Source organism: Labrus bergylta, chromosome 14, assembly GCF_963930695.1.
Source record: "Labrus bergylta chromosome 14, fLabBer1.1, whole genome shotgun sequence".
NCBI classification, from domain to species: domain Eukaryota; kingdom Metazoa; phylum Chordata; class Actinopteri; order Labriformes; family Labridae; genus Labrus; species Labrus bergylta.
In genome coordinates, this window is record NC_089208.1 from 19,110,004 (window position 1) to 19,137,729 (window position 27,726).

At 40.0% G+C, this 27,726-nt stretch overlaps 1 protein-coding gene across 7 annotated transcripts in view; it reads left to right on the top strand.

Annotated features, from left to right (window-relative positions):
• cadm2a (cell adhesion molecule 2a) overlaps nucleotides 1–27,726 on the top strand; it is a 221,774-nt gene that overhangs the window by 111,431 nt on the left and 82,617 nt on the right. The window lies entirely within an intron of this gene.

Genomic DNA, 27,726 nt, shown 5'->3' on the forward strand with positions numbered 1-27,726 from the left:
AACACAACAGAGAAGCAGCCTTACTGAAGAGAATGCCAGTGGGGAAAACACACTCGCAAAATCCAGCAGAGAAGAATCGAGACGCTGCTTTGATTTGTGGAATAAAACTGAAAAGAGTTTCAGTGAAGGCTGCATTAATGTTAAAGCATGTATTTTTTTCTTTGCTTCAGCCGGGGGATTACATGAACCACTCCGAGGATACATGGGCAGATCTGTCATATTTTGGAGGATCTTAACAATGCAGATTCAAATCTGACTCCTTTTTTTTTTTTTATATATATACTTTTCTTCGATTTTTTTGTGTCCACCTCTGCCATCTATGCTCTCCTTTTGAGAGCACACTATAGCTTGAGCATTTGAGTCTATTGGAGTGAAAAAACAATGATGGAAAAAAAAAATCATGATTTTTCAAGCTGATTGATTCACATGTAGTTCAGGAGTCATATTCACACAGCTTGTCGTACTTCATGTCATCATTATAATTCAGGATTATTAGTAACCTGTAGTTTTGAGTTAGAACCTCCAGTTTGTGAACTAACTCTCTATTTAAAAAGAATGCTACGATATAGCAGTGGGGCAGGGGAAAAAATCTGACTGACATATTCTAGTTTCCATATATGCCATACTGTATTTTTTCATTCTGTTATAAAAGCTGCATTCGAAAAAATACTTTTAGATGTACCTCTACTTTCATATCCGTGAACATGATGCTTAATAATTGCCTCCTGCTTCGCGCTCCTTTTCTCCATCTCTGCCCTTTTCCCCCGTTTATCTCATATTAAGGTGAAGGAAGAACTAATTGCATTTTTAAGAGTGATTTAAACAAATGCTTCCGTTGTGTTAATTATTAGCTTAATTAGTTTTTAATGTGTTATTTTAGGCCTAGCTTGTCTCTCCAAAACCTTTTTTTTTTTCTAATGGTGATTAAGACCAAGAATGTGGATCTCACCCTCCACCCCTCCTCTCTCTCTCTCTCTCTCTCTCTCTCACACACTCTGCGCCTCTCACGCACTCATCACTTCCCTCGTCCTGCATCATAGTCTCCCAATTACTCCGACTCAGTGTGGTTCAATGCTGAACAAAGGCTAATTTGAGGCATGTCACTAGCTAATTTGTGACATGTGGGTAGCTCTTTGAAACGATATCACACATAGGCTGTTGGTTGTCATGAATGAATCAAGCTGGGAGGAAACAGCTCTCCACTATGATCTCATTAGAAGCCTTTGTTCCACTTCACTTGTGGCTGCACGGTGGAGCCGGACTCCCTGTTTATCAGGTCTAGAAAGGAGGAGAGGCTGCTAAGATACTATTTACTCCCTGTGATTCTGTTGGCCGTTGATATGTGTCCTTGTTATAGGCATGTACATTCCCTTAAATGGTCGTGACAGTTTTGTTTCACACAAAAATCTGGATGAATAAAATATAAAAGCATCGGAGTGGAGGTTGCAGAAGCCTTTAAATGGCTTATTTTGATACCACAACAGAAAGACATATAAAAGGTTATACAAGCAGAAGAATTCACAAGAATTCCTCCACAGATTTGAAAAATTGAATCCTTTCATCATCAAGACATGAAAAAATGCATAACTTTGTGATGTCCAACATTTTTAATGTGAACTTTGTGAATGTTTTAGCAGTTTGCTTTAAGCCAAACTCAACACTTTTTCTAGCTGTTTCAAATTAAAACATTTATTCAGCATCCACAATCCTTTTCCTGCATGGGAGGCTTTTGTTTTTTCGAAACAACTGCAGGAAGCATGAGATTCTGCAGCAGCACAAAGTTACACAGAAGTATGTTTTTTTTGCAACTTTCTTTAGCTAAAGTAAAAAAAGTCACGTCTGAGATGAGCCTATTTTGTTGCAATTATATTCATGAAGCGTAACTTGCAAAGTTCCCCAATGCAGAATCAGTTTCCCACAGCTCTAATACTGACTCCACTCTGAAACACCGCTGCTTACATACAGGTGGTTGAATCAACAGGTGGACCTTCACTGTTTAAAGTCGACTCACTGTACGTACACTCTATTCCCACCATGACCCTCATGTCATAACAAAGGGCAAACATGCTCCATTTAAAGATCACAGGTTGAATTCTTGATTATTAAATCACTTTAATGCGTCTTCAACAAGTGTTCTGAAAAGCACTCTGCACTTTGCAAACTTTTCTAATCAGCGCAGAGCTACGAACCTGCTTTGTAATTTTTGCCCACATATTATCGTCAGTGTGTGGCGCGTCGGTGGCTTATAAATGTCTTTAGCCAGACGAGACAGGTTTTGTTCTTCCCTCTCGCTCAGCTCAATAGGCTTTGTAATTAGCCTGAGTGTGTCTGGGCAGGAGAAGAGCACAGAGCCTTTGATACTGAGACGTGACCATGAAAAGTATTTCCTTATTTTGCTCTTTACACTTAATGATGTCATCGCCCCGGAATGGGCTAGGGGTCCTACAACAGCTTTATCTCAGGGGCATTGCCCTGATCATCCAATAATATAGTTTATGTGATTTCCCCATAAGGCTTGTATCTAAAGGAAAGAAAGAGGGTCTCCTGACCCCAACAGGTTTATTAAATATCATTGTCTGGACATTCTCTGTTCATTTCCAGCTGTCAGTTCAGAATGGGATATGGGAAAAAAGACGATTTAGAGTTTGTAATGTTTTTCAATAGCTTTTTAAAAATGAAAATATGACTAATTGTTATCATGCATTGTTACTAATGACAATCTTTCATTCTAAAGAAGAAGAAAACCGTTATTTTTTATATATGTATTTTTCATAAATGTTAAACATTTGTGTAAAATAATTTATTGCGTAAAGCCTTGTTTAAACCTGAAATATCTTGGATCTTGGACCATAAATGGTGAAAACGGATTCCTGTAGGCTGGCTTTTAGAACAAATAAAGATCACAATTTGAATTGTTTTCACTTCGCTGCTCTTTTGAATAAATGCCTAAAAGGGGGCAGATATTTATGACTTCCTGGCAGCAAAGTCACAAACTGAGTGAACTCTGCTCATGTCAAGATTTCTCTTTAAAAAACTGGCTGGTGAGCTTGTTTTGTTATTCATTTATTCGCCAGAAGGAGACTGTTTGAATCTGAGGTCAGTTCAAATTATATGATGGCAAAATGAATGAAGAAATCTACCATTATAGCTGATATAAACTAATAAAGTCACGGTGTCTTAGGGTTATCTTGTATGTAAGTGTAATAAATCAATCCCTTTTTTTATTTTTTACTTCATGCTCACAAACAAAACTGAACACAAGTCATTTTACATCAGAAAACAAAGGTATTGGATGGACTTTCAGGTGAAAGCCCTCTAAAAAAAAAAAGAATTCTGAGGGAAGTAAATCCTCACTGTGTAGCATTAATGGTGGGTTACCTATGTGGTTTAAATTGTGGACTATAGTCCATCAACTTAACAATTTAAGGTTAACAGAAACAGTCCAAATCATTCTTCAAAAGCCAAGGTTAACCCGACTCTTTCAGTCGCTCCTGCTACAGCGGGGCAGATATTATAAGATTAATCTTCTTTCTGCTCCTTTTCATTCAAAAATTGAGATTTTATGTTTGTTTGTTTTTCTTAACTTTTTTTTTTTTTTTTTAATGAAATAAAATTGACAAATAAAAATGAAAATACGGATGTCTCTCATATACTGCTTTTAATCATTTCTGGACCGTTTTAGAGCAGTCTGTTTAGTTAGATGGGTTTTTCTCCTTAAGCCCAACAGCAGAGCTCTGATTGCTTTTTCTGCCTTTATTCTCACTATGAAAATAAATGTGATCTATCACATTTGATTTGCTGCCTCTTGTATTGTTTTGATAAACTTTGTCTCTGTAGCCGTCTCTGCCAGATACTAATCAGCCACTTTCTCACAGCCTCCGGGCTGGTGCTCATGTGCTGCTGTAACTATAGCAACAAATGTGGTGATTTTACACAACAGGTTAAAGTCGTCTCCATTGTCAGAAAGGGGTCATTTACTGTAAATGCTGCCAATTACTAAAAATCTCTGCGTCTGACTGACCCTAAACGCCTCAGCATGATTCCCAGCTCACACTAAGTGCAGCTCTACATTTGTGCTCACACAATCAACTGATATTCAGCCACACTGGATTTTATTTTACAGATAGAGCACAGTATAGTGCTAAACACTATTGGAAGCTTGTGTTTTTTTTTCTGTTGGGTTGGGTTTAGAATAAAACCCAACCTGAATGGGTTGTCTAAGCTTATGCACACATCAGTAGCCTTGTCTTTCATATCCGATGCTCCCATGTGACTTAAAAGCCTTTCCTGTTCAACTGATTGCGATTTTGTTTGCTTTGACCTCACTGTGATTCATGCACACACACACACCAACACACCCACTCACACACCAACACACACACACACACACACACACACACACACACACACACACACACACACACACATACTGTAGAGCCCCCGGCATCCCAGCGGTAGTCTTTTCTTCCTTTGGATCTCCCGTGCTGTAACCCTGTGACCGCCGCTCTCCAGCTACTGTATTGTGCGCTTCCTCTCTGTTGTGAGTGAGTCACTGCAGGTGTCCCAGGCAGGGTAAATAAAACATCCTCCACCAGTGGTGAAATATTGAACAGACGAGGCACTGAGATGCTTGTCCTGTCTGACGTGGAGTTGGGGTAGGGGGTGTAGAGAGGCCGGAGGGGGCAGAGGATGCAGAAAATGGAAAAGAAAAAGCACTATGGTTAAGGTGAAACAGTGACTATACGGGTGAAAGCACATTGCCACGGAGAATCCAGATGGAAGAAATGGTACTAAAAGACAAGAATGATGGGGAGGAAATGGAAACTGATAATGGACTGCAGGCAGTGCTGCTCCATCTTCCTGTTTCTTTTTCACTTCTAGCCTTCTCTCTTTGTTCCTACATAAACTGTGCACACACAAAAACAGAGGTGAATGCTGGCCACAGTGACTTTACAGCTGGAGATGTATGAGCCTATTGGTCTCTTTTTTGTTCCTTCATTAAGCTCTTGCTGAGTCACTTTGCAGAAGCTGCACACAGCCTCACACTATCTCAAGACCCATTGTCACATCAACTCTACCACATGCCTGCTGGGAGGCTGCAGCAGCAACAAAACACAGAACTTCTCTCTTCCCCTCTTCCACATATGCACAAGCAAAGAATAAGAAGCTGGTTTACATGCTGTTAACACTGGGACAATAAAGCTGCTTGCTTGTTTTATCACATATTTCATGTCCATAAAAAAACATGGTTGTTGTGATCCAAGGTACACTACAGGTTTTGCCAGATTTCTTAAAAATCCTAATGGCCTGCTTTGATTTCTTCTGGACAGTGTTGCACTTTTCTGGGCTTGGTTACAAATGACAAAAAAAGAACTAGAAAAGCTGAAAAAAAAGAAGAAAAAAAAAAGGAAGCCTTGTTTTCTGTGATTTTCTGTGAATTTCAAATATGGTGATTGCAAGCGGCCAAGTGCATAAAACTGCAGTTCCTTGAGTGTCCACTTGAGGCTGACTCCAAGACTCCTGGAAGTCACATACATACCCAATTCAAAAATGCCCATTTTTACAGCATAAATTAACATGATTACAGCCTATACAAAAAAATACTTTTTTTTTGTGATAAATTAGTTATTATGCATATTCTAGGCACCTGTCTGACCTGATTGACGGGCAGGTGGATGTAACAGTTTGTCATGACGCTTAAAACCCGCTTCAGCTCCAGCTCTTTAGCTGTCGTTAGGTTGACTGAAGGTTAGGGTGAGACAGCATTTCCAGCATGGCGACCATCACTGGCGGCTTCCAAAGTCCCCAGCAATCGCCATAATTGGCCTGATAAAACCTTTTAAGCAACCAAATCGGTGACGTCACTGAAACTTTATATTGCCAGGTGCTTGCTAGTTGGAGGATTCATGTTTCATATCTGTGAATAATTTACCGTCTAGATTCAATCTTTATGTCAAGTGTCAACATGTTCATACTTTCACTGCTATTTCAAACTTTTTAAAACCAGCAAAACTACTGCATCATAGAATTGCACCGTTAGCTACATCAACAGCTGCAAGCCTGAAATGGAAATAAACCTGCTCCATGCTCACCAACACAAACAAAGTCAAAAGATGTTATTTACTTCATGAAAGAGAGAAAATGTGATGTGGGGAGATCCCCTGCTGGGCCTAGATATGTAATTTTGCCAACCCCTTCCTGTATAGCACGACAGCGGCACAGACACTAATTACTACTTTTCAGCTATGAATCACAAAGCACCTATAACAAACCTTAAATCAAACGCCTCCATTATTTTGATTGGCATTTGTGTGGCGTAAATGAATATGTTAAAACATTTCCTCACTCCGCGTTTGAGGCACTTTTAAGTTGTCAGTCAGGATTCTGTGCAGAAACAATGGGTCAGAAAGGGGGTGAAAAAAGAACGAATAATAGTGGCCTTCATGTGTATGTGTGTGCATGTGTGTTTCTTGTGTGTAGGGAGGATGTCTGTTCACTTCTCTCCTCAGGAGAAAGTGCATCTGAGGACGGTGTACCTGCTGAGATAAACACTGGTCAGACAGTGGGAAAATGGACACTGCAGTGTAGCTGCTTTCAGCCTACAGGTGGACCTGTTTGTGTTTGTAGGTAGGATGGATTCTTCTAGATTCCAGATCGAAGTGAAATAAGCAGGCCATTACATATTATAAAACATATAAATGTTTACTTGTTGTTTCTTTCCATTAACCACTGTTACAGCTTTGAATGGTTCCAATTTTTTAAATAAAAGACAAGAAAGTAAACCATTTGGTTGCAAATAAACAGAAATAATCTGTTTTATCTCAGCATTATATCCATTTACATATGACAACATTGCATATGTATTAAACATTTTAAACTTGGTCAAAAAAAAGTTTCCATATGATCGACACTCTGTTTCATTGAGTTACATTTAGTTGTTTTTTGTTTACATGTACTTCATTGTCCACTTAAAAACTCCACATTACGAAAAACAAGAACAAAATGTAGTGTTTTTAGATACAAAAAAATAAAATACAACTCATGTTAAGTAAAAGTGGATAAAGGAGGTCTAGAAAGAGGGGTGATGGGCGCTGGTGGCCCAGTGGTAAGCGTGCACGCCCCATGTGCTCTTGTCCTTTTAGCGGGCGACCCCGGTTCAACTCCGACCTGTGGCTCCTTTCCTGCAATATCATTCCTCACTCTCTTCCTCCAACATTTCCAACTCTGTTCACGGTCCTGTCTCTTTAATAAAGGCACTAAAAGCCTGCAAATTTAATCTTAAAAAAAAAAAAAAAGTAAGAGGGATGAAATCAGAAGTAAAGGAGAACACATTTTGAGCGGCATTCAAACATTCTTACAGTGGGAAATCGATAATGAGAAATCTTTTCGAAGTAAAACAATGTGACTTGATGGCCGGTTAAATTGATTTTTTGCAGTTTTTCCTCACACGGTCCAATAACAAAGTATAAAGCAGTCAGGCCTCACTGAACCTGCAGCCTGTGGCAAAAACTGCTGTGTTGTACTTTTCTTCTCGTGCTTTGATTTAGTGTTGGCTGAGTGGGATGATGAGCAGCACGTAAAAGATGAAATGTCCTATAATACATGTGCACAAAGCACCAGGCATTACATGTTAACATGTATTACATTCACTGTGTATTCCATGGATGACTTTGAAAGTTACAGTGTGCACTCTTTTAGGGCAGTAATTACATGAACTCTTAATGTGATTAGATGGCCGCTGTATAGCAGCTACTACTGTCAGCAGTGGCTGTAATTGGAGGTAATGATGCTAGATTTGATGCTGCCAGACAGAAGGACATGAATCAGAGGATTAATGGACTCTTTTAAGCCACTACCCATTAGGAGTAGTTAAGGGAGGTGAATCAAGGGATCCATGCACGGGGCTGCACAAAAGGAAATCACTGTCAAAGTTGAAACCGATTCTGTCATCTTTGAGATCTTTAAAACTGCTGCGTGTGTTTGTCAGTTCGTCAGTCCACACAGACTTCCTTTTGAGAAAACTGGGATAAATGATGCACCGTTTGACTTAGCACATTCTAAATGTAGAACAACAAATCCTCAATTTAATTGATTCTCTTTAGCTGTGCTCACATTTTTTGGCAGATTTCTACCCAGAAAGTCGCTGCAAGTATGAATGACAAATCCAGCAGGCAGGCCATCTGTAACAGCACACTCCAAGTCCAAAAATGAAAAAAAGTGCTCATGAAATCTTTGTTGGTGCACATTTTGATCACCCATGAAGCAGCCCACACACTGTCGTTTATCCAGACGTGAGAGATGAGTATTTATCATAAAAACAGAGTACAACAATGACTTTCCATGCTCTTAATACAAACTTTAGATTGGTTGATGGTATAGATAATATGATCTTCTTACTCTTGTTGCTGTTTTTATCATGGTTTAAGAAAACTGTAGCAATAGAGAGGTCAAAGTTGATGATATTCCCTCTTATCTCTGACTCAGACCAACCTCTGACTCAGTCCAGCCTTACATGTTGTTGGCAACATGTTCTCGAGATTTGTGACTTGTGAGTATGACTGTGATTGACTGCCTGAAGTGACTCAGTGATTCAGATCAATACAAAGCACATCATTAGATTATTTCTTCTTCTTCTCTGCTCATTCCTTCATGGTCATGTCCAAACTGAGCACACTGGACAAGTGTGCAGAAATATAACTAATATGCTAATATTGACCTTACTTCAAACATTTTTTATTTTCTCACCTGCTAAACAACAGAACTCGGAAAGCAATGAGCCTTGGATAGTGTTTGCCTGAGGAAGCACAGCCTGTTTATTGCCAGTGATAAGTTCTACTTGTAGTTTAGACATCGGTTCAATTGCTTGTGCGATATCAAAATAACCTAACAACAAACAAAACGGAAAAATTGCATGGATTCTTATGTACACACAGATCTTTGCAAACACACACACACACACACACACACACACACACACACACACACACACACACACACACACAAACACGCGCGCACGAACAATAAAGCATCTGCTGGTTATATTGTATTTGCCTTTAAGTGACTAACAGCTGTCCCCGGGTTGATTTCTAATTAGAAACTATTGATTACACTCAATACCAAACCTCCACTTTAGGCCTGAGCAGCACAACACAGCAGATGTTTCCCAACAACAATATGAGATTCATTATTTAATGACGCCATATTTTCGTTTACTTTTATTACCCTATTCCAAAAACAACAAGTCCCTCCACCATTAATGAGCTGCAGGCGCCACCACTACATGAGAACAATATTGCAGTTTCAAACCAACAGGTTTTGTAACTTTGTAAAAAAAAAAAGAAATTAAGTCTAGTTTTAATTTTTTGTTTTAAACAGCAAAAGTTGCATGTGATGCACAAAATATGCTTTATGATAAAGTGAAATTAGTTACAGTTGCTTTTAGTGCTGCAATAAGAATTGACTCGTTAATTTTTGCAATTGATATTTTTGTGTATTATGTAAAAAGTCAGGTTAACGGTTAGCCTAGCGGTTAGTTTGTGTACCAAACAGAGGCTGGTTTCCTCGAAATCAGCAACCTCGAGTGACCTGTGACTCCTTTCCAGCATCGTCATCCCCACTCTCTCCCTCTCCCTCTATCTGTCTTCTATCTTCTATCTCTATCTCTCTGTTTTGGGAAAGCAGACATTTTTTTTTTTTTTTTTTTAAGTTTGCCAAAGTTGTTTGTAAGCTAGCTTTCTTAGTGAATCATGTTCTTCAGGAAAAAGAAAAACATTTTTTGTTTAATCTGTACATGATAAGTCCAAAAAGATGACTCTGACGGTCATCTTCCGATCGTTTTTTTTTTTCTTTTTACAGGCGTGTATGATCTGGTGTAGGTTCTGACCTGCTGCGTGAGCTTGTTCTTGAAGTTGAATGAGGATTCACAAGTTTTGATATTAAGCCTGCGTCAGGTTCAAAGTCGTGTTGCTTCAGTCACGTCCCTGCCCCTGAGCTGTGCCCTGCAGAGGGTCCATGATGAGAGCTGGGTTTTTCCTTTTTTTCACCTTTGGGCCAACAGAGAGTCAGACATCCACAGACTTTATGAGCACACAGTCAGGAGGTGTTCCAATCAAAAGTTTTGTGTGCAGTGGCCCTTTTGAGCTTATGTTGTTGTCGAGGTAATGTCCGGCTGTCTTCGATTGGTCCGGCCTTGTCGATAGTCAATAGGTCCTCTTTCCTGTCAGCTGGTCCTGACAACTGGTGTATTGACTGACTCTTCCTGCCACCTGCACATGCTTCACACTTTCACAAATGTACCACCTCTAACTTCAGTGGTGGGAGTGAGCCCTGCTGGTCTAAAAGCCAGCGAGGAACATTGTGATCCATCCTAAAAATAAGTTGTGAACACTCTGCCTTTCAGTCGCCCCTTGAGATACGAGGAAATGACATTATCTGTTAAAAGGGACTATTTCTCCGCAGAGGAAATAGAGTGAAAGGTTGTTGATGGCAATCCTTCAGAGTAATCAGCACAGATAGAATGACATGGGTTTTTTTTGTCATTGTTGTTAACAATTTGTATACATAAAGATTTGTTTGTTAATTGGCATCACCTGCAGTGAAGTTGCCAGCAAAACCCATCTTTTCAATAAACCCATTTGTTTCCTTTTATTCTTTAATCATAGTAGCATAATCATTCATTCTCTTCAATGATTGTGTGTGAGCATGTGTGTGTGTGTGTGTTTGTGTGCGTGTATGCGGTCTGCCCGTGCGTGTGTTTGTGACATCACACACAGCAACCCCTCACTAAACCCTCTTATCCGTCCTCTGGAGGCACAGCTTAGTGTAAACAAAGGGAGAGCGAGTGAAGAAAGGGAGAGGCGGAGTGGATTATCTCCCCTCTCCTCTTGAATCCGGGGGAGATCAGCGAGTCATTTACACAACATCATTCATTTAAGATGTAATATTCCCCCCCCAAAAAAAACTAATGGACTTAAACGCAGCAGCTGTTGGCAGCTTATTACACACTCCACTCAGTTAAAGAGGCCAATCATGGCTTGGGGGTCTCGACTGCCATTTGGTGTCCCTGTGCTTTCCTGTTTTTAATTCTAAAAGTCATACAATTTCATTACTCTTGGCAGGTTGTGTGTATTATATTCCAGGCTAATTCTTTCTTTTTCTCATTTTATCTTTCATATCCTCTCCCGGCTGACTTGACCCTTACCTGACCGCTGTTGTCTCATCAACAGGTAAGCTCACAATTTCCTCAACCTCTAAAAAAAACATCTCTCTTATCTGTTCTTGGTCCCACTCCCCTTGAACACCCTTCATTTGTCCCTCACTTGATCAAAGCTTTTTCCCCTCCTGACAGGTAATACTACTAATATTATATCCAGTCCTCAGAAGTAAAAAAGATCGCTCAATATCAAAGAAATTGGTTTTGTGAAAGTGAAGTCACATTTCACTTTTAATCCGAAGTTTTGTGACACTTTTATGTAAATATCGTTCTCTGCCTCAGTCTATTCAGTGACTGGATCTGTCTCTTTTTACAACATTTTCTCTGTACTGAGAAAAAGGAGTTAAGGGTCAGTCAATCTTTGCAGCCCTGCCTTCTTTGACAATAAGAATTACTAAACGGTTGTAGATTGCATCTCACAGGTATCTGCCTGTTCCCCAATAAATTGGAACAAACTGCTCCTATTTTTTGGACTAATTCTCTCGAAAAGGAAAAATCGTTGTTGTCACTAATTCCTCATTTCCTATCAACTGGATTGTTTCCGGGACATGATGTCATCTAATGCGTTCTCCAGAGCCCAGCTGCATATTACTAAATGTCATAATACTGACATTGAACATAGACAAAATCTTATTCCAGTGGCAGAGTAATGAGATGCCAAACTTCTGCATTGCCTGTTGAACAGGCAAGTCTGTATAGCAAATGATATTAGGACTACTTGACTTTTCCCCAGAGCATCGTGTGTGTTTGTGTTGGCAGGGATAGTCTCTGACACAACCTAATTTAAATAACAAACAGGAAAGCTCACTGAAGGTGAAATTAAGAAACAAGATGAGATAGAACTCTGTTAATTTTTATTAGACGAACTTAAATCACTCTGATGTATTATCTATTAAAGTAAATCCCTCGAGATGTACCTTGTTGTTTTTGAGGAGCAAATTCTAAAAGACAGAAACAAAACAGAACCAACATGACATTTTTATTAAGCATGCCTATATTGTTGTATTCTCTATTAAGAAATAATGATGAAAACACTCCCTTTAATCCCATAGTACTGAATATACATAAACACAAAGCTGTTTGCTCATTATATTTCCCCTATATTCATTTGTTAAGCTATGAGTGCCAATAGGTTGCCTCCACAGGAATGAAACTGAGCAAAGATACAAAGCCCTGTTAATGCAGGGTAGAAAATAAGCGACTAAAATCAGGACACTTCCAAGCAAAAATCGTCATTCTTTAAGTGCTGCAACTTTTCTAGAGAAAAGAAAAGCTCCCAGTAGGGCTAACCCGAGCATCTGTATAACATCTGAGTAATCTCAGGTGGAGATGGCGCCTTGGTTTGTTAGGAGTAAAAAGGTTAGTAGAAAGCTTTCAGGGGTCAGGCCACTGATGGTGGCTGCAGTAAATATCTGTAATGGCTGATAATAAACAGAGAACATATAAGGTCCCTGCTATTGTCAGCAGAAATCCTGGTGCTTCATCACTCTAACTGCATCCCAAATGGACAATGTCTGCCACTGTCTCTAAGCACCCAGGGCAAGAACAGCCACCAGCCCTTTATCTCTTTAACTACCCGGAGGCCCGGAGAAATACACCTTTTGGTAGCTCGTAAGATCTTACCAGGCACCACAATAAAATCCAGCCACTGAAAAAGTCCAATATTAGTCCTGTGTTGCCAGTTTAACTGGCTTGCTTTAGTGTTGGATGGGACCAGAGTTTAAAGAGGTAAGCTGTAAATTTTTGTTCTGCTCTTGAGCCCTTATCCACCTGCACTTATCCTACCAATTCAAGCCTTTATTCTATATCCTTAACCTTGTTTTCATTTATCAGAGTATACCCCCTATATGACTTGCAATATAATTAAACTCAGCATAAATAATGCGAGTAATACAGAAATATTAATTATGCGTGTTGACCTAAGATAATAACAACCTGAACAGTGTTCACTCTGAGAGACTGCGCAGTATTGTGTTGATTTAAGTTCACACCCAGATGCATGCACAGTGCACACACACTCAGAATGCACTGACACACCGGCACTGTATCAGAGAACAATTTGCCGTACTGCAAAGAATAGGTCCACAGTCGGTTATGTTTATATCCACTGTCTTCTCGTATATGGTTTGTACTGCGCCAAGGCAGCACTAAAATCCCACTCGTTGCACACGCTGCCAAATGGTAATGTTCTTTGTGCTCGACTTCTCTGCGTTCCAGTGTCCCATGGAGGATAATGACCAGACCATCTACAGTAGCAGTCAGCTGAAAGAGAATCCCACATACCAAAATACACAGGAGAGATGTTTGAGCTTTAAAGGCTTCATGTAGCGATATTCTGCCACCCTCGCAAACACCTATGTCATCACTAAAGGTGCGCTAGAGAAAAATATACATATAGATATAACATAAGTGAACTGAACAGTATTTGGTTAAGTTTAAACTGCAAAAGCCATGAAGGAAACTGGAAAGATTCTTATTAGTGGAAGATGTGTGCGTTGTTACGCTGAAAGAAAGATAAATAATTGTTTCTTCAGGACGATGATTTTGCTGTTGGAATCTTAAAATTATTGAAATGGAATAAATCATGAAGACTTGGTGAAAGATAACAGTGGTTAGACTTAGAAGATAAAGAAACAGATGGAAAAAAAACAAGTGCTGCTCTCAAACTGCAGAAGTGGAGCCCAAACTGTTAACTTAACAAGGAGTCAACAGAAATGGCACGATCATGACATTACTGATCATCATTTTTTTTTTTTTTAATTCAACAATTTGGGAAGAGGGGCAAAGCCAGGCGTCCAGAGTAATAGTGTTGGAGCATTCATACAAGCACAGTTTTGAATACAATTTAGCAAAGTACAGCAAAAGATAAGCAGTTTAAAAAAGATTACTGTTACAATACAATGTTGATGATTAACCGGACATATTGTTTCATGTTAGCATCCAATGACCACTCAGTCTTACACGACAACATGACAAGAGCCAGATGTTTGTTAGATGTTTCAGGTTACCTCTACATCAACAACTGCACTTTTAGAGGATAGCATATTGGATGTACATAGCATGGTTAGCTCACACTGTTTAATTCAGCCTCTAAACCATCAGCTGCCAGCTTCAGGTCCCTCGTTACCCATCAGCCCATTTGCCAGCTGCCTCATCATTACCCATCTCCCCTGACGCCCTCTGTCACTCAAAATGCCTGGGAAGAAGCTGGAAAGTAGATTATTGTGTTGTATGCAGGCATGTCTGTCTGCTAGCGTTAATGTGTGTTTGTGTTTGTGTTGGGTCATGTGTGTGTCTCAGAGAGAGAGAAAAGAAGACACAGCAAGAGGACAGGTATAAGACGAGTGGTAGTGTCTGGTTGAATGTGTGCATTCAGTATCATAGTTGAAGGATCCTGTCCATGGGCCGTTTCCTGAATAAACACTGTGGACTCTGACCAATGCGAAGTGCTGCATTATTCACACAAGGACACCAACGTATTCAAGCACAATCTGTATTACAGTTATTTTCTTGTAGGCCACAATGTTGTAAGTAAGGGTGAAGTGGATTATGATTTCATATATTCTTCAAGCGTTTCTTGTCCAAGCCAAGTTTGCACCAGTCGCTGCATCTGTCATGGAATCTGAGTGAGCAAAGATGACCACAATTTCCAGGAAAAGAAAAAAAAAAATCTTCTGAAGTCAAACATACTAAGAAAATGTTTGTGTTGCATTCAGGGGTACGATTGGTTGGTAACCACCTTAAAATTAAATATGATGATTTGTCTACCCCTTTTTTTCAGTTCCATAAAGGTAAAGAATGATTTGTGATCAATTTGCATCAGATGGAAAGTAATCAGACCCAATCGTTCTATGTTTTAATGGAATCGGATTGTAGCCTGTTTATCAAGATTCCAGTCAGATAGTCTTATTAAGGACAGCTTGACACTCTTGGTTGCATTGCTTCAAATTGCACCTGAAATTGCAGCATCTAAACCAGTTTGATTGTGTTTCTAAGGTCTCCGTGCTTTGTATTACTTCTATCTTGGAACTGTGTTAGCTGTGTCTGTCCGAGGCTGCTGCTCTCCCTATGGTTTTGTATTGTTTAAATTGGCAGAATCCTAAATTCCACCCAACAAGAGTGATTTGGCACAACATTTGCGCGTGTATTTTGGCTTAGTTTTGTTTGTGCAAGATTTTTAGCAAATGCACTGTAATCCCAGTGTATCAGCATGCATAATGACACTTTGCTTTAGTGCAGTAATTTTGTGGAATGAGTTGCTGCTGATGAACAAGGCTTCCGTTATGAGTCAGTGCTCTGAAAGAAAAAGATGCCTGCAAACATTTTAGGTATAGCTATATCTTAGCATTATCTATTACCCTCTTTGGCATTCTTTGTATTGTCCTGTATGTTAATCTTGATATTTGTGCTGGAAATAAATAAGGCCTTTACATTACCATCAGAATTCTGACATTTCCGCAATTGCATTAGGTTATAATGTGAATGTGTTTGCATACCAAAAGCAGTTTAAATTTAATTTAATTATGTGTGAGAGGAAGTTTGCATACAAAAACAGAAAAGCAAATGTTCGTTTTCAGGAATTGTCATTACAGACACATGCAAAGCTAAAGCACAACAAGCGTCCAGTACATTTACTCCGCAGATCTTTCATAACCAGATGTTTCTGCCAATTGGCTCTGTCTGTAAGTAGCCGGTGTACCGATTTGAAATTCAGTGGGAGGTGTAACTTGAATTTCTCAGGTCTAATGTGTCGGGCCAGGATGGAGAGCGTGTGTGTGGGCAGCTGAGTGTTTACATCATTCGAAAATGTCAAAACGGATGATGATACTGAAGTAGAGGCAAATGAACAGATGATGAGAAGTGTAGGGGGTGAAAGAAGGAAAGAGGGGAGAGAAAGAGAGAGAAAGTTTTCTCAATGCCAGATGGAAGAGCAGTTGGCACCTCTCTCATTACTGTGGGGATGGATTTTCCTCCATGGCATGAACACACACATACACATACATATACACACGCGCGACACACACACACACACACACACACACACACACACACACACACACACACACACACACACACATGCATGCAGAGTTACCTCCTGTCACTCCACACCACCTGCCCAGCACCTGGTCATCAAAGCAAGACGAAGGAGGGCTCTCATCTTGAGTGGAGAAAGAAAGAATTAAACGAATAGAGAAAGAAGAAGAAGAGAACACATGCTCTATGCTTTCACCGACGGTGATGCCTGATTCTATCCCTCATTAATCTTCAATCTACCTGAATCAGCTGTCTATCATCTCCTGCCATATTACATCTTCTTGCACTCTGCTGGGTGTCTGTGTGTGTGTGTGTGTGTGTGTGTGTGTGTGTGTGTGTGTGTGTGTGTGTGTGTGTGTGTGTGTGTGTGTGTGTGTGTGTGTGTGTGTGTGTGTGTGTGTGTGTGTGTGTGTGTGTGTGTGTTAGTCTGTGGGCAGACATGTGAATCCGTGTCACGCCCTCGCCATCAAGGCAAGCAAAGGGGCCTGTCGTGCCTGCGATAAATTAAATGTGACACAGATGGGTGGAGCAGCCTCCCCCTTTGATCCAAACCGTGCAACAGAAGGACAGACCCTGACCAACACATGTCAGACAAAACTGTTGGGCATCGCCATAGACAGCTTTTATGGTCCCATCGGAAGTGGGCCAGGGGTGCAGTCAGTCAGCAGCCTCAGATGTTGAAAAATAAAGCCAACACCGATGTGTAAAAAGCTGTGGTTCATCAAGTGTCCACTTGAGGCTCGCTCCAAAAAAAAAAAAAACAGGAAATACCTCTTAGAGCCTATATGAAAGTGACCATTTTCAAAGCAGAAATAAAGGTGTTGACAGTCTGGTTTCAAAAAAAGTGATTTGTTCTCTGTTGCTCATTTCTTTATGTGTTGGTACAGAGGTGATTTATTTTTTATTACTCAACTGTTTTTATGATATTGAGGATTGCAGTTAAGGCATAATGAGGGGCGTGGCTAATTTGACTGACAGGTTGGCGCTTAGTCTCTATTTGATTAAGCTTTGCTTTAGCTAAATCACATTTCTGATCTTAAAGTGTTGGCTTTGTTTGAGAATCATTTAGAATATGTTAGCTGGATGACGAGCTAGATGTGCATGTTTCAATAACAAAGATACTCATTCAACCTCCACACTCCACTTGCTTTTTGATTGGTCAGAAGATGATTGGAGTACGCTTTTCCAATATGGTGCCTTCAGAAACCAATGGGTGACGTCATTGACACTGTGTTGTTTTATACAGTCCACGGGGGGGGGGGGGGGGGGGGGGGGGGGAATCCATATGGTCCTAAAGAGAAATGGGCCCATTGGCAGAAAACCAGCTGAAATTAATGGATTTAAAGTGCCACAAATTCTATGCTGTGATGAAATGTGTGATGGTACTACAATGCAGAATTGTTTTGGTAGCCCTCTAAGCTTTGTATAAATCATCTCTGCGTCTGAGAGCTTCTGTCTCTCAGCCTGTCAGGATGGATCTCCTCTGCAGCTGTAGCTGGAAGGTGACAGTCTGAGTCAGAGCCGAACACTGTGCTCCAATCAGAATGCACTCGGCCTCATTGTCTGCCAGATATGTCACTCAAGCAAGGGCAGACAGCAGCATTACATCGCTAAGCCTTAACAATTATCTGATGTACAACAACAGAGTGAACTTGACTTTTATATGTTTCAACGTTGCAGCAGTAGACTTCTTATACTATTTCTACTATCCAAAAGTGCATTGCCTGACTACCACTACCAAAACATGTATTAAATATATAAGATGCAACATTTAAAACATCACTATGGCAGATATAAAATATATCCTCTCTTCGTTGTGAATTTATTGTTGAGTAATGACTTTCTTAAAAAGGAGAGTGAAGTCAGAACTATGTTCCCTGGACGGAGCTTCAGCTTCTTTGCATGAACCCCTTCTTCTCCAACCTTTTGTCCTGGTACCACTTGGATGGGGAACAGAGATGGCTCAGACCACTCAGCGGGGGCTGTATGTAGCGGCATAATGGCGGAGGGTTGTTGCAGAGTACAATTGCAGGAGAACCAACAAACTTTCCAAACTGAAGAAAAAGCTTTGGTAGTTCAAAAATGCATTTGGTCTGAACACTGAGGGGTAGGAGGTGAGGTGGTGCGCTAAGGGAGTTTTGTTTTGGCCTGAGAGACCTTTTCTGAAGTCCGATATCAACTGGATCGAAAGTCACATTCAGAACATTCAGTAAAGGCCCTTTAAAAGTTCTACTTTTGTGTATAGGCTGTCCTTTTTTCTTTGTTTAATTTTTTCATCCTGTTTGTATTGTAAGTAAGGATTATAACTGAAGGTTATCCCACAAGAAGAATCTGAAGATCTTATAAAACAGTTTTCGAATAAAAGTTGACAACGGTCAATTCACAGTATGCAAACAGTACGCCATCATTGCTTTGACACTTTTATCTGATGTTCACTTTTTCTTTCAGTGAAAGCAAAAATAAATCTTATTCCTGAAACAGAAAATAGACATGGTATTATGTGGATGGCATTATAATGCATTACAAATAGTGTGAACCCCTCACAATAGAATACAATTGACAAAGGTACTTTAGGCTCTATTATAATACAATTCATTCAATAATGCAGGGGTTTTTCATGATATTGTATCCAGGTTCTTTACACAGAAGTGCCACCAGTGGGGGGTTATGGGGGAAAAGTCTTCAGGGGGTTTCACTAGCTAAAGGTCTTGAGGACTGCAGAGGTTAAATTTCACTAAACAGGTTGCATTAATGTAAAGGAAGCTTTTGTCACAGGGCCCTGAATGTTTTCCACCTGCTGTTATGTCGATGTTAGCCATGCATTGTCATTTAAATCTATATTGACAATTCCAGCCGTGTTTTATAGTAATTAACGCTTGTATGTATTAACTAGAAACCTTTTTTGCAAACTTTTCTTCCAGGCAAAAAGGATCTTTGTTTTCTAAATGGGTCTGTTGATGTTAAAATGGCTGTTTTGATTGTAAAATAATACACATATCTATAAATGCATGTTTCCTAATGGCCTACTCAGGGCTATTTTTAATGCTCTAGACTTGAAATATAATAGTTACCCTGAGATATAACACCATGGCTGATTCTAAATTGGGTGGAGGGTGAAGGAAAATCATTTTGCTCGCACCCTAATGTCTTTGGATATAATAGCCTATTAGATTCCTGCTTTATAGCACGGGTACTGCAGTACTTACACCAAACTGTCTCCAACCAGCAGAGGTTACTCGGGCTTGGAAACCTAATGAGAACAATGACCTTGTGTTCCATTTGGACGGGTGAATAGTCTGTCTTCCTCTCCCCCAACCCTCCGCCACCAACCCCTCTCTCTGCGGACATCCATCTTTAAGATTCTCCTCCTTTCTTCCTCCTTAATTCTCTTTTCCTCTTTTTTTATTTCCCCCCCTCAATGTTTAGTCATCCTTTCTATCCTCTGTCTCTCTCTTTGTCTCCCTCTCTCCTCTCTCGGTGTATTCCACCGGGTTCTACACAGGCATCCTAAATACAATTACAGTCCACAGTTGAATGGAGGGGAAGGGTCCTTGGGGATCGCTAGAAACAGGAAATGGTCAGGAGGGTTGGACTGAGGAGGGAACGGCAAATCCCTAATTCAATTGGCTGAACCTTGGCAACAAGCCCCCGGCGACTCTTACTGTGGAATCAGTGGAATCAAACAATGCAGCTCAAACCACAAGAGGGTTTTTCATCCACACCAGCAAACACACACACACACACACACACACACACACACAAATTGACACAAATGCATCTCATTTTATCTTGCCTAGCATTGGGTTTCTCTATGTTTTTCATTTTCTTCCTTCGCTCTTCTTTGATAGGCCGCACAGTGCTTAATATTAGCCACTATTGGCCATAGCCTGCATTAATGAGTCAAATGAAGATTCTCATAGTCTCCATATCTATTCATGTTGTTCTATGTTGTTAAGATAACAGACAAGTCGATCAATATCAGCTCCATGTGTCAGCGACCATGACCTCTAACCCACAGTTTATGGGTTACAATTGATTACTGAGGAGTTGCACCGTGCCAGTGAACACTAAACACACTCACACACAAACATACATTTCAGGCAGGAGTGTGTGTAGAAGGAGAATAGGAAAATCAATGTGCACTGACAACAAATCTTTTAATCCGCACTGTGGGTGTCCATCAGCAACCCAGAGAAAAGGCCAGTCAGCGTTTGTATAAGCATTAAAAATGAATGTCTGGTGGCATGAATAAAGAGGGGCTCTAAGAAAATCTGTTGCATCACATTATAAATAATTTCAGACATCCTCAAAATTGAAAGCAGACAGTTTTTCCTTCAATATTTATCCCTCCCTTTCAGTAATTTAAAAAATACAGTGCTTTGAGAGAAGAACCGCCAATGCCTTAAATCTGACTGTGCTAACACATGGCAACATGATGTAATAACCAACCCAACCTGTCATTTATGCCATATAATGTTGATTTAGCCATGAACTGGGAATGATAAAGTAAAGTCAGACAATAGAGAAGTTTTGTCTTTCAATATATCACAGATATGCCACCAGAGGTTCTTTTTTTACCACTGTCCCACTTTACAAACTCAACAAAGCTTTGAAAGACGGCTGTTCAACATGAGTCTGGTTCTGCTCAAGGTTTCTGCCTCTTAAAGGAAGTTTCTCCTTGCTGCTTATGTATTATGTACTGGCACTATACAACTAAAGATTGATTCATTGATTGATTGATTCATTCATTCATTCATTCATTCATTCATTCATTGAATTTTACTAAAGGCGCTGTCATATTGTGCTGATCTTGGTTACCATTATGGGCAAAGTAGTGATGGGAATTCCAGTACTTGATAAGAGCAGCTGTGGAGGGGCGAGGGTTCGATTCCCAGCTGGGCAACATGTCCGATATGTCCTTGGGCAAGACACTTAACCCTGAATTGCTCCCGCTGAATCGGTGGCAGAGTATGAATGGGATTAGTTACTTCTGATGGATGATACTACATAGCGTACACTACCATCAGTCTGTGACTGGGTGGGTGTGACATGCAGTGTAAAAAGCGCTTTGAGTAGTCGTAAGACTAGAAAAGTGCTGTATAAGCTCAAGTCCATTTACCATTTGGCTCTTATGAAATCAGCCATCTTTAAATGGTAAATGGACTTGAGCTTGTATAGCGCTTTTCTAGTCTTTTGAATACTCAAAGCGCTTTTACACTGCAGGTCGCACCTACCCATTCACAGACATCCACACAGTGATGCCACAGGCTGCTATGCAAAACGGCCATCAGTATAAACTAATCCCATTTACACACATTTATATGCCGATAAAGCAGCGGGAGCAACTTAGGGTTAAATCTCTTACCCGAGGACACATCATACATGTTGCTGCAGGAGCTGGTGATCGAACCCCCGACTTTCCTGTTGATAGAGGACAGACTCTACCACTGAGCCGCCCCAGCAATGTTCTGACCTATGATTGATTTGTGTTTATGAATTTCACTTACATTTTTAATTGTAATCATACTTAAATGTATAATTCCCTAAATACACTATTTTACAGAATGTTTGGTATAAAACGTTAACGTTATACCACCGAGCACTTGGTGTTTTATATGGCCAAGTAGTGTGGAGAAGAGATCCTCCCTCTATCCTTTATCAGTAAATAACAAAAAAAGGAAACCAGCTCTCAAACGGCAGCCAGCTCCCACAGTTCATTCAAAACACCAGGCACATAGAGTGAACCTGTTGCGAGCGACACATCACCAAGACAGTATGTCTGACGTCTCTCCTGATCCTGTCACAACATGCTTAAGTGTTCTTTTAAAAAATCACACTTATCCCTCACTGTGTGAAATGTAAGCAAAGGCACCCGCTGTATGTGTGCTGTAATAACACCTACCCCATGGCAGTGTCTACAGGCTGCACATGTTACAGTGTTGAAATAATAAATCTTCTTCCTAATGGTCTACTTTGCTTCTGTAGGTCATACTGTACAGTGTATATAGGCATCATTATTATTTTTTATTCTGTTTCATTACCACTGAAAAACTCCTCAAAGAAATGCCACCATGTTTCAACGTATGTTAGTGAAGACAGTTATTTTGGATTCAAACACATGGTGAGCTCCTGTTTCCTCTTGACTGACTTACTCCCAATAAAGTAAGGTGGGGAGATTTTAAGTGTAGAAGTTGCCCTGTGATCAGTCCTACAGTTTTAATAAAGGTGTATGAAAATAGCTTGGAAATATTTATTCATTTATTGCATCCTCTCCCTTTCCTCTACACCCTCTCCCTGCATCTTCTGCCTCTCTCTCTTCCTCCTGCTCTCCCTAAAGCCTCTATTCTCAGCAGTGGTTGCCTCTGTTGCTCTAATGCCTGTGTGAATAGCAGTATTAGGTCCCATCCCTGCACTGATAATTTGAACAAAGTGGGGGATCGATGAAGAGGGCACACACACCCATACGCACGACAATATAAACAAACACATTTCCACACAATCGCACTCTGGTGCATTCCCGTACACACAGAGGGCCGGAGGAGTCGAATCAATATGACTCCGAGGCAGGATTTTCCTCTGCATTTACAATGCATACTCAAGATGTGCCTGCACAAAATGTGTGGTGCAACGGATACAATAAAAACTGTTAGTTCCACTGGTTTCACAATCATAAATTGAAAGATGCACCGATGGCAGGGGTGTGTCTAGACATTATTATCCTCTGTATGTGAGGCCTGCTCTACCAACTAAGCTAAATCAGCTCCCTTCCTAACAGCTACTGTCAAACGTCAATATCGCCCTTTTTGAGCAACAGCCAGCAACACGATTTTCGATGTAGTGAAATAACTACACAGATGGAAACATTTATAGTCATTGAAACTGCTCCTCTAATCTGAAAAAGTAAATCGTTGAAGAAGATAGTCATGCATCAATACAATACAAAATGTATCACCAAGACAGCTTGCACTGCTCAATATAACTTGACTCAAAATTTTCACATGCCCCGTGTCCGCCAGCGCGGCACACTACGCCGCCGTTTGCTTGCCACTTTAGTCAATGCTCCTTTTTCCACAGTGAGCACCGTGGTCCATTTCATTCTGCGTTTCAAAAATCTTGCGAGTCCAGTCCTGATGGAGCCTGCTGCAAGCTGGACGGAATATAACGACCCAGACAGGAAGTCAGACAAAGATAAAGCATGGAACGTCCGGTCAATTTCCAATTAAAACACAATATAAGGACTCACAATGGTATGAACCGCCATGCTGCTCGTGGCTGTTAGGGCGGGGTCAGTCCTTCCTGACGAAGCAAAACCGTGGCGCTGACCGACCGCGGCGCGCACACAGTATGTGGCAAAAGACCTATAAGCTTATCTACAAACAGCTCAGACACAACCTTAAGGACTCCAACAACCTGGAGTTGTACTTGTACGAGTCGGACGTGAGTAATAGGCCACGCCTCTGAACAGGTAGATAGCCAATTATAATGTACGATTATGTTATGGCACCAGATGAAGCTTATTTGATTTGAGGAAGGCCCAAAGCCACCCATAGTTGCCCCTTTGGTTTTTTCTGATGGTTTAAATATGTCAACCTTTTAAGTGTCACTGCACATCATACATATGGCTAATCTTTTCACTAAATCAGTCCTTGGTTTAGGACAATGTCTCTCCAGGTACTAAAACCTGTCTACATGTGTCTACATGTGTGTACATTTGGCATGCATGTGTGTCTGTGTATTCCATAAAAATAAATGCTTTGCTTTTTGCGGAGTATCTCCCAGGGGAGAAAAGAGCAGCCAGCTGAGACTAACAGGCGGCTCTAAGTGAAAGAGTGCTGATGTAAGAGCTTACTACATCCCATTAAAACAGGAAATAGATTTGATCGCGGCCTCCAGTTGTCCTTCTTCCGGCACAACAGCACACGGACGTCAGAGCAGAAAGCCAGTGTTTGCCTCTCTCAGGTAGCCTTTTCGTCTGTTTTGTGATGAAGATTTGATGACGTCTGTTCTCCCATAGAAAGTGGGGTACCACAAGGTCTGCAGCAATTATACTCCGCTGAAAAAATGTTTTCAAAAAATTCTTCCTGTAATGATGATTTTTCTTTTTTTTATTGTTGCTCCCAAATAAGAGGGGTTTTTTTCTACGTCATGAAAAATATTTTTTGAGTCATGCAAGTGGAATTCAAATGGCAAATGATTAAGCTGAAGAGGCAAACAAGGGAACATGACATATTCTGAAAAAAAAGGAGAGAAGAGGGCTTGAATTTACTGTAGGTCTAACCTGTTTTTTTTTTAAGAACACAACATGGACTTTGTAAACTTTCTATTGTGTAAATCCAGACAAAATATTTACTATAAGTAGCATTTAATGTTAAAGGCTTTATATGCGATTTTTTGATCCAGCAGATATCGCCCTTGAGCTCCAGCATGAAACCAAAACAACTCGGGCTGCATTGTTGTGTTAGCATGCTAATGCTAGCGATCTTTATTATGCTCGTATCTTCACACTGCATGTAAACTTACCCTTAATGACTGTGATCTAGAAACGCTTACGTGACGTTCAATTAAGCAGTGAGTACAGTATGTTTATTCTTCTTTTCTCTAGTCCCTCAATTAAACAACTTTTATAACCGATGGGGTGAGCTGACCGGCCGTCCCGGCGATGTAAACAAACTGAAGATGGGACTCGGAAAACTCGGAAAGCATCACAGACAGCGGGACTCGGGTGTTACACCCATTGTAGACAGTCATGACTCACAGAGTTATTTTCAGAGGATGTACTTGATTTCTATTATATTTAAGTGTGAAAAATCGCATATTAAGCCTTTAAATTCTTTTTAGATGTATTTTGAGGAAACAATATAAAAAAAGTAGTTGCTAACTTAGGTATTTACCTACTCATTGTACGATTGACAGTCTTCTACCCTTCCTTGAGAGTACAGGCTTTAAATTAAGAAGATCGAGACTGTAACAAAGACATGACCTTTGTGTAATTGATTTCTTTGAAGTTGTATTCTTAGAGGGGAAATATTACCTTATCAGTTTCTGCTTTAATCAAATTGCAGACTGCAGGCAGAATGTAACTGAATTCAATAACAGATCGCTAATAGCATTGAGGGTCCTCTTATATTACGTATTGAATTCTCATTTGTCAGATGTTTTGCTGATAAAACCAGAGCAGAAGTCACCAGTGATTCTGATGTTGGATACAACAGTTTGGATGATAGGAATAATTTAAGTGATTTACATACTGTTTGTCTCCAAATTGTATCAATAGGTGTTACGTCACAGTGTTCTACAATCAGTGGTGTAGTGCAGGGTATATGAAGGTACACAGAGTATCACCCACTTATTTTTCAGTCTCCATAGGGTATACCCACTTCTGAATCCCCTCTGATCCACATTATTCAGTATGCAGCTACTTTTTTTTTACTAGGATGGCTCAGGGATCGCCTGCCCAACTCTGTCTCTAATTGACTAGTACTCATTGTCACTTCTTCAGGCACCACTACACCACCGCTTTCAATCATCCGAGGCAGATCTTACAATCTACCTTAAAGACCCTTGTGTCAAATGGAACTAAATCTTTTTTGGACTTTTCACACTATTAAATAAAACGGTGCTGAAGCAAATCTACAATAACATAACTTAGGAACAAACTGCAAAGTACTCGCTCATATGAACAAGAATAGACATTTGCCACAATAAAAAAACAACCATTGTTGACGTTTTTAAGCCCAGCTTCTTTATTTCCTTGAAAACTGCAATACAGTGAATCATTCTTACTTCATATCTGCTTAACGTTTAACACATTATGCTTAACACATTATGACACAACACATGGAAAAGTGTGATTTAATATTCCTTTTTTTATAAATGTGTGAATGACGAACAAAAAGGGATGTAACGTGAGCTCATTAGTTTGTGTATCGACATACATGCACACCTGTCTTCATCAGATACATCACTTATAATTGAAACAGACTTCCATTATGAATAGCTGTAAATTGAATTTTCAATTTACAGCTCACAATCACCCTTTATTACATATCATCACCGGCATCAGAAGTTGTCAGAGCTAATCTGCATTATCTACATGTCTACACATGTAGCACCTTTGTGTTCCAACACATGCTCAGACGACTTCTGCACCTGCTGCTGTAAAGAGGTTTAAAGGAGAGATTTAAAGCTGTACTGAAGACGTCATAAGAGAACAAATATTGTGTGCTTCCATCTTTTGTGTTATTTGGCAGCATTTTCTTCGAGGCTGATTACTTGCCTTGAGCAGAAAAAAGGCATTACTGTTTGATAATGTCAGGGTAAACAGAGAAGCCTTAAGGTCCCCTGAGTCAGAGAAACACCTGAAAATAGAGTAATCATTGTTATTGGCATGAAATGATGGGAACTTAAAAAAGTAATATAAAACAGGAACAAAGTAAATGGAAGATGAAGAAACTGGAGTAAGATTGTGTTTCTTGTGTTAACAGAGAAATCACAAAATGCCAAGTCATGATCATACCAGTCAAGACATTGGATGACCATAAAAATAGCCTAGATATAGTACGCATATCTATATATCTTTAAGTTATACAACAGATGTATGATTTGTTCAGAGCTTGACATCTATTTTTTTTAATATGTATTTGTTGATTCATTAAAAAAACACTGGCAAACCTTATAACTACTTACTTACAGTAACTGTCATAATGTAAGATTAAAAAAAGAGACCATATAAGTAGGATATGACACATGCAGAAACTTTTCAGGCCAAAGTAAACCAGGGAATCTGAGAAGCTAGAGAAATAAAATATCGGACAGCGTGATTCAAGCGGGGGGCCGAAAAACATATTTCTTGGAGACATTCATTTTATTTTTACGATGAAAGACAGGGATTGCCTTGGAGGCATTGTTGGAGCTGAAGACATTACTTCAAGAGCCCGGAATGAAGGTAGCTGCAATATTAGGTGAATGACAAATAACAAGAGCCGGGCAGTCAGTGTCCCCATTGTGTGAGTGTGACAGTGCAGTCTACAGGATTTGTGGAAGTTTGGTTTAGAGTCACTCTTATATCCTCGTATAGACTGGATTGTTTGTGCCTGTGGAAAAAGTGCAGCTCAGTCCTCCTAAGGTTTAACTTGAGATGAAGGCCAGATGTCTGTTGGTGAGTCCAAGCATCAACCTAAGTGTCAGACAATGGAAGATTTAGTGGTGTTGCATAAGCAAGTTGAAAAAGTTTCTTTTTCAGGGGAAATGAAGAAGTCTATTTTGCACTTCTTTTGTGGTTTCACAATTTGTGGTTGTGAAGAAATTGTCTGCTTTGGGGTAGTATTTAATTATGCCTGTGTCTGTTATTCTATTACTGCAATATCTTTTTTTTTTTTTAAGGTTTATATTTTGGCTTCTCCTGCTTTTGTTTAGAGACAGGTCAGATTCGAACCCGGGCTGCTCACTCGGAGGACCAAAGCCTCTGTACTTCGGGCGTG